Here is a 7,328-nt window from a genome sequence, read left to right as displayed (position 1 = left end):
TGGGTGGTTTCATTAGCTTTCAGCGTGGTGAAGTGTTTGCAGCCTTTTTTTGTACCAGACAGGAACAAAGCAGTGCGAGTCAGACGTGGTCGGTGCGGGTGCTGTCGGTTACCAGGGTTACAACACGCATGGGAAAAAGGGAAAAAAAATCCCACATATTGCAAGAAACTAAGTACTAATTTTGCTGTTGAGGCGATACATAGGACTGGCATTACCATGGATGTATTTATATCCTCTGCCCTGTAGCAAATATGTAAGTTATTCTGAGGCATATACGTACTCTGTGTTTGGAGCTGGACCACCAAAGACCTCCAGGGAGTTATTGTGTGAGAGCTGAGGGGGGTCTCTTGTTATTCCCTGCAGCTGCCCAGATGAGAATGTCAGCATGAATACGCCTAAAATAGGAAAAAACACATTCTAACCCCAAAGATATCTGCTTTGCACAAGGCATGCTGCAAAGAAGGGAACAGGACAGCTCTGGCTCCAACCTTCAACCAGTGAAGGGACACAACTGGGCCCCAGCACCACAGCTATCCAAGTTGGTTAGCTCAGTTTAGAGACAATTTCCAGTGGAAAATGGGCCAGAAAATAAGTTTTGCCTCTCATCAGCAGGGTAAACCAAGGCTTACAGGAGGAAACTGGAAAGTGAAGACAATGCAAAAAGGGTCCAGTGAAAGATAAAGATCTGATGAAGGTGAAAGAAGGGAAACCAACCTCTTGATGAGCTGGGTGGTGGGGTCCTGCAGAACAGTGGGTGGGCACAGTGCTCACCTGCGGGGGCTGCAGAAGCCACGGGGGACACTGGCACAAACAAAACCAAACCACTGGAGCTGGTCCAGCACCCCAAAATGCCCTGCTGGAAGTGGTATTCACTTCTTCCCTGGAAGCGTGGGCCCTGCGGTTTGGTTCTTCCAGCCCGGCGTGCCATGGGGAAGCTGGGATGAATTTCATGGTTGGAGAATTTTCTGGTTTTAATAATTGATCAAGAGCAAGCAGTGGGATGGAGAGGCCTCGTGCAGCGATGTGCTGCTTGTGGGCTCACCACTTCCAGCCCATAGACAGCGTGGAGAGGGGCTGGAGGCAGGGAATTGCCTCCATCAGAGGGGCTGTTCAGCCTCCACCACCGGGCAGAAGGGTTTGCTTTCATCTCCCTGCCTACAACATCTGCAGCCTGGCCTCGTAAAACTTCCAGTGCTGTTTTAACCCTTCAGGCTCTTTTTTTTTTTCTTTTAGGGTGTTTTCTGGGGACAAAAGGCTGCAGTTGAAGCATTAAAAAAACCCCATGCAGCAGCATCCCTAGCTGGAGGAGCTGCCAGCTCTGTCTGCTGCCCATGGAGAGAAGGGAAGCAGGATCTCAGCCCATAACTGGGATCATTCCCTGGAGGCCTCTATCCTGAGAGAGACTGCTGGACTGGGACAACACTGGCATTTTAGTGTGTATACTACAAAAATAACTTTTCTTGGGACTTTCTTTTACAGAGATGCATCACCACTCTTGGCAGCAGCGAGGCTCTGGGTTTGGATTGATTTTCAGCACAGTCAAGCTCAATACTCCTAATCCAAAGCCTTTCAGCTCTTGGGGGTCACTCTGAGTTCAGGAGGCAAATTTCTCACCTGGGGCATATTTTTGTTGCAGGAAAGCAGATCCCTAGATAGGGACCGGATTTGTTAGAGGAAACTGATCTCAGATACAGACCTGCTCGTGGCTTGGGAAAATCCAGGGAAATGGAGCCAGAGTGACTCTGGCGTCCAGAGCTCAGCAGCCTCAAATACACCCACCCCCTTCCAGGGGAGATGAATAGTCCAGTGAAACACCCTCAGCTGGAGCAAAAAGGGGCACTGGAAAATGGTAAAACCTGAGGAATGTCTAAAAGAAAGATGGAAGTGGAGTTGGGCGACATGAAGAGCAGGAAACCACAAGGAACAGCAACAGATGTTGGTTATACATGGCCATCCAAAGTCTCATCTGGCTTTTGAAGCTCCATGAGAAGTTCCCACTTGTGGGCTCTGCTTGGGGTTTCCCAACTGGGTACAAGAGTCTCACAAGCATCTTGTGAGCTCCAGGAGTCATGTAAGAGTAAGAGAGTGCAAAGCACAACTGTGCAGTCCTCCAAATGCAGGAGGACTTTGGCAAGTGCAGGATGAAGACTTGGAGCCTGGATAGGTGAAACGAAAAAAAAAGAGGTTATTAGGAGTTGTCATCATTTTTAAGTCAGCTGAAGATTTGGGTGATTCTTTTTTTTTTTAATGATTGGGTTGGCAGGTCTTGGCTGGGCCCTGGGACTCCTGCTGGGAGGAGCTGAGGGACATCCCCAGGTTTGACATGCCCAGGGGTGTGCAAAAGCTCCTCCATCAGGCACTGAAACATCCAAACCTGGACAATGTGAGAGATCCAGCTAGCCCAAGTAAGCTATGTGGGGCTAAGTGCTGGGGGAGGAGGAAAAATGGGTAAGTTGTGGTGGAAATTGATAGAAATTTCCTTACATAAGCATCATTCCCTGGAACAACAAATTTCTGTCCCTTTCTGGCTTTGCTTTAAGTAGTACATCAGGGTCTAAAAACCCCAGGGTTTTTTTTTGTTTTGTTTTGTTTTGTTTTGTTTTTTTCTTAAAGTTCCAAAACCCTAAAAGCTGGACTTTAAGCTTGGATTTTGGTGTGTGGCCCATGGATGCCATCTCTCTCTCTCTCTCAGAGTTGCACAGTGGTCTGCAGTCCATGCTGGCCTCTTCCAGCTGCTGCAGCCTTCCAGGTACACCCCTGGGCTTGGCACGTCACAGAAACTCTCTGAATGACCTTGGGCAGATGGCTTCTGCCTCAGTTTCCCTTTCCTCTCAGTCACCAGCCCCTGTGCCTTTGGCAGCATCTGGAGTGATTTTCCTCCATGTTGTGGTTTGACACGGAAAAAGAATTTTCTCGGAAGGAAGAGATCAATTTGGATATTGACCAATTGAAGGTGGACACGCCTCTGAGAACACAGAGGGATTAAAAGCAGAATTCCCAGGAATTCTCAATTACATTTTGCAGCATTCAATTGAGAAGTTACATTTTCATGAAAGTGCCAGCATTGTGCCAGTGTCAAACCATGACACTCCACCAGCAGAATTTAATTTGGAGGCTGGGGATGGCTTCTCCTTTTATACCCCCATGGCCTGAGCGAGTTTGGGAGAGGCAAGCTGAGGGAGAGCCCAGCACAGGGAGAGGAGCTGCAGCTGGGACAGCAGTGCCAGTGTTTGCAGCACCTCCACAAGCCAGGAGACATCAAAGAGGGCATGGCACCCTCAGCTCCCAGGCAGCGGGGAGCTTAAGTGCCCTTCCAGTTCAGGCACGCCTCACCGTTTGCTAAAAAAAACCCCAAAAAACCCAACAAAAACCCGCTTCTTATTAATCTGCGATTGAAACTGTAATTATGTCATCGCTCTCAACAGCCCCATGGACAAGTTCGGGCAGGGGACGGGGCTGAGCCGCCTCTCCCGCACCTCTGCCGGCCCTGCCCGGGCTGGCACATCCCGGCCCGGGACACGGAGTCCTCTGCAGGGAAACTGAGCCCTGCGGGGTGGGCAAAGCTCCCGTGGGGATGGGGCACTGTGTGCCCTCCTGCACTGCTGCTTTGTGGCTGTCCCCACCCTCGGGACACAGACCTGAGGCTGTCCTGGGTGCCCTCACCAAGGTCAGGCTCTTCATTCCTTATGGGCATCCCTTGGGAAGTGCCGGGCTCAGCTGCTTCCGCAGGGGGTTTTATCCAGACAGCAGCCCCCCAGTGCACCCAGTGCCTCCGTGGGGTCACAAAACAGCCTCAGTCTCTCATGCTGCTGGTTCTCTACCTCCATAAATGTCCCCTGGGATGTCCCTGCACTGCCACAGCCCCAGGAGCCTCTCCCACACCACTCTCATCCGCGCTGCAATCCTCCCAAAACCACTTTTCTCTCCCCAGAATCTTCCACCTCTTCAAGTGCCCCCCCACCCCCCATACCCCAGCCCTCCTCTCCCAGCCCCACACTTGCCTCTGTTTGCTCCAAAAATGCTGGTTTCAGCTTTCATTGCTCTCAGATGTTTTTTTGGACCCTATTAAATAACATTGCAAACGTTGATGTTAATTAAAATTCCTCCTAACCACTCCCTGCTCACCCTCCTCGTGTAACCCCTCCTTAAAACCTCATTCATTTTTGGGATCTTCCCAAACAGAGGCTCTCCAGGCCCAGCTTTTTTTTTCCATGCCACATCCCTCCTCTGTAAATAAACTCTGGGGTGCAAAGCACTGCCTGCTTTTTCTTTATTGCCATTTCCCCCATCATTTTATCCGCTCCTGGAGCTTAAGCGTGAGGAACTTCAAAAGGATTTATCATGTTAGGCTGGTCTTGTGCCAGGGATGCTATCAACAGACACGCAGCATCTCATGAGAACAAATCTCCTCAAGGCTGGTGTATCTCTCTGGAAGATAACATTTTAGGAACTGAGCTCACGCCTGTCCAGCACTGGACCTTGAATATCTGGAGCAATGTCTACTACATCCCCGGGTTTTGCTGTTAGTAATCCCTCCTCCAGGTTTGTCGCACCCCTTTGGATATTTGCTGTCCTTGTTGGAGGGGAAGACATCCTCCTTGGAGGAGGATTGCTCTGAGAAGAATGCCAAAGTGAGGTATCATGTTAAACTTCAAAACACAACCCAGTCAAGGAAGCAAAATAAACCAAATTTATTGAAAATGGTGCTGGAAGATAGCACTTAAAATCAGCTAAACCCCTGCTAATCTCAAGGACAATCCAGACATCCTTAAACCACCTGCAATTGGTGTTTTTCCAGCCTGTTCTTAGAAATCTTTAGTGCAGCCTTACTATGTTTTTTTTCCCCAAGCCTTTATTATCTGTCTGTTATTATTATTACCCAGGCTGCATCTTCCTTCCTGCAGGTTAAGCCCACAACTTCTCAGCCCTTCTCTTGTGGCAATGAAGGGTTTATTTCCTTTCCCTCTGTGGCTGTGATTTATGATTTACAATATCCCTTTGTCTTTTTTTTTTTTTTTTTTATTCTATAGACTAAACATCTCCAGGTCCTTCAAGCTTCCTTTTTGGGCTATCTTTTGATTTTCTAAGCACTTTGCACACCATCTTCAGACTCCCTCTGTTACCTGTATTATCAAGTCATTATCCAGGATTCATTAGACACCACTTATTCGGGTTAAATGTTGTTTATTACTATATCTTTTTTGTTCTCATTACTCCAGAATGCAATAGCTGTCCTCCAGCCATCTGCCAGTCCTTCATGGCTTTGCAGAGGTGAGGGAAGGGTGTGTAAGGGCAGCTATTCTCAGCACCAGGGCCACAAGGATTTGACAAGGACCAGCCCAGTGGTTCCCAACTTCCCAAACATTGCTTGGATGTCTTTGAGTACCACATTCCCAAAAAGATGTAAACACCCATCAGAAATCTGGGGTTCCTCCGAGGTCACTATGGTTTTGAAACCCTGGACTGGTCCAACTCCAGCTCACAGGATACTGTGGAAATTCAGAGTGAATTCTCCAGGTTTGTGCTGGGCAGGGAGCAGCCTTGCCAGGCATTAAATTAAAATGGGTCAACATGACAGTTTTATCCATTCTGAAATGATGGGTTTTCTCCCACAAAGACATTTTGTCATATGTCACAGCATTTTGTGCTATTTATTACAATCATCTCAGAGGGTACAGTTGATTCTGCTGAGGATGAGGAGGACCCTGGAATTCCAGGAACAGCATTACCAGTGAGATAAGCATCAGCCACAAGTGATCTGCTTCCAGACAGATGACATCAGACCCCCCAGAATCTCCAGCCTTACACAGGCATTGCTGGGAATGTTTTTTCCAGTTGAAGACCTGGCCTGGGATCTGTATGGCAAAACAGTGAAAATTGTGCATGAGCTGCATGTCTGCTGAGGGAGTTTTAAATGCAAGAACAACACAGCACACTTATTTTCTGCTTGAAAAGTCTGCACATGTTGCAGAGATTTTTGGTCAAAGAGCTCCATTTACTCTCTCGCATGTTTTAATTCAGGCCGTTAGAGAATGAAATACATACTGACATAAATTTAATTGTATTTTCATGAGTGTTTAATGGTGTCTGCTTCATCAAGGGTGATGATCAGAGAAACAGAGAGTGTTTTGGATTGGAATGGACCTTAAAGACCCTCTCATGCCATGGCCAGGGACACCTTTCCCTACTTCAGGTTGTTCCAAGCTCTCTCCAACCTGGCCTTGGACACTCCCAGGGATCCAGGGGCAGCCACAGCTGCTCTGGGCACCCTGTGCCACACCACCCTCACAACCAAGAATTTCTTCCCACTTTCTGATCTAAATTCTAAATGTTCTTGAATCCAACTTTCTGGGGCTCGGTTTCAAGCCCATCATTGCTTAAAACAGTTGGACAAAATGAGGTGCGCAGGGAATGGACATCACTCTGCAATCAAGACACCTCCACTGAGGATGGGCAAGGTAGGGAGTTTCCCAAAAAGCCCTGCTCCTGGAGCAAAACATGCTGGCTCTGGGAGGAGGTGACTCCCAGGGGAGTTTGGACATCTGTGGTGCTCAGGTGTGTCCTGTGAGCCCCTGGGCTGAGAGGGAGAAGATGCTCTGGCATTAGGGAAATGGAGGGGAAATGTGGGGATTTAGGGGTGAGGAGCAACATGAACGTCCCTGAGGCATCCTGGTGGTGTTTCCACTCCTTGTTTTACCTCCTGTCTCTTTTTTTCTCTCTTTCTTCCTCCCTCAGTCCAGGCCAAGGTCTTTTCTAAGTTGCAGACGCCTTTGTGAAGTGACCCTTAGACCAGGTTGTTTGAGGTGAGCAGAGCCCACGCCAGCCACTGTCGATTAATTATTACTTCCAACCTTCTGCTTCTCAACCTTGGGAAACTGCTCTGTATTGGGTAATTCTTCATTTTTATCTACCCCCCCCCCCCCACACACACACACAATGGGCAACAGTCAAAATACAACTCGGTTCAAATAAAACACCTCCCACCAAAGCTGCAGGTCAGAGGCAAGAGCCCCTTTTGCCAGGGGGTCCCTGGGTAGAAGGGTGTCCACGGGGATGTCCCTCCTCAGGGCACAGGTTCAGCAGCACCAGGGCCAGCAGTGCTTGGGAATAAGGTCTGTGGTAATGCTGGTGCCCTGGCAAAGAGACAAGGTGGAGTCTGGCTGTTTCGACACAGCTCTTCAGCCCTCGGCACGGTTTCCATTGGCACCTGTGCCGGCAGCCAAGGGGGAGACCTTTGCTCAGCTTCCTATTAACCATTTCGTTTTAATTACAGGCATTCATCAGTCAGCTGCCACTGACCAGCTGGGAGGATAAAGGAGTGGTCCCCG

Source organism: Lonchura striata, chromosome Z, assembly GCF_050655825.1.
Source record: "Lonchura striata isolate lonStrDom1 chromosome Z, ASM5065582v1, whole genome shotgun sequence".
NCBI lineage: Eukaryota > Metazoa > Chordata > Aves > Passeriformes > Estrildidae > Lonchura > Lonchura striata.
Note: the sequence above shows the minus strand (reverse complement) of the source record.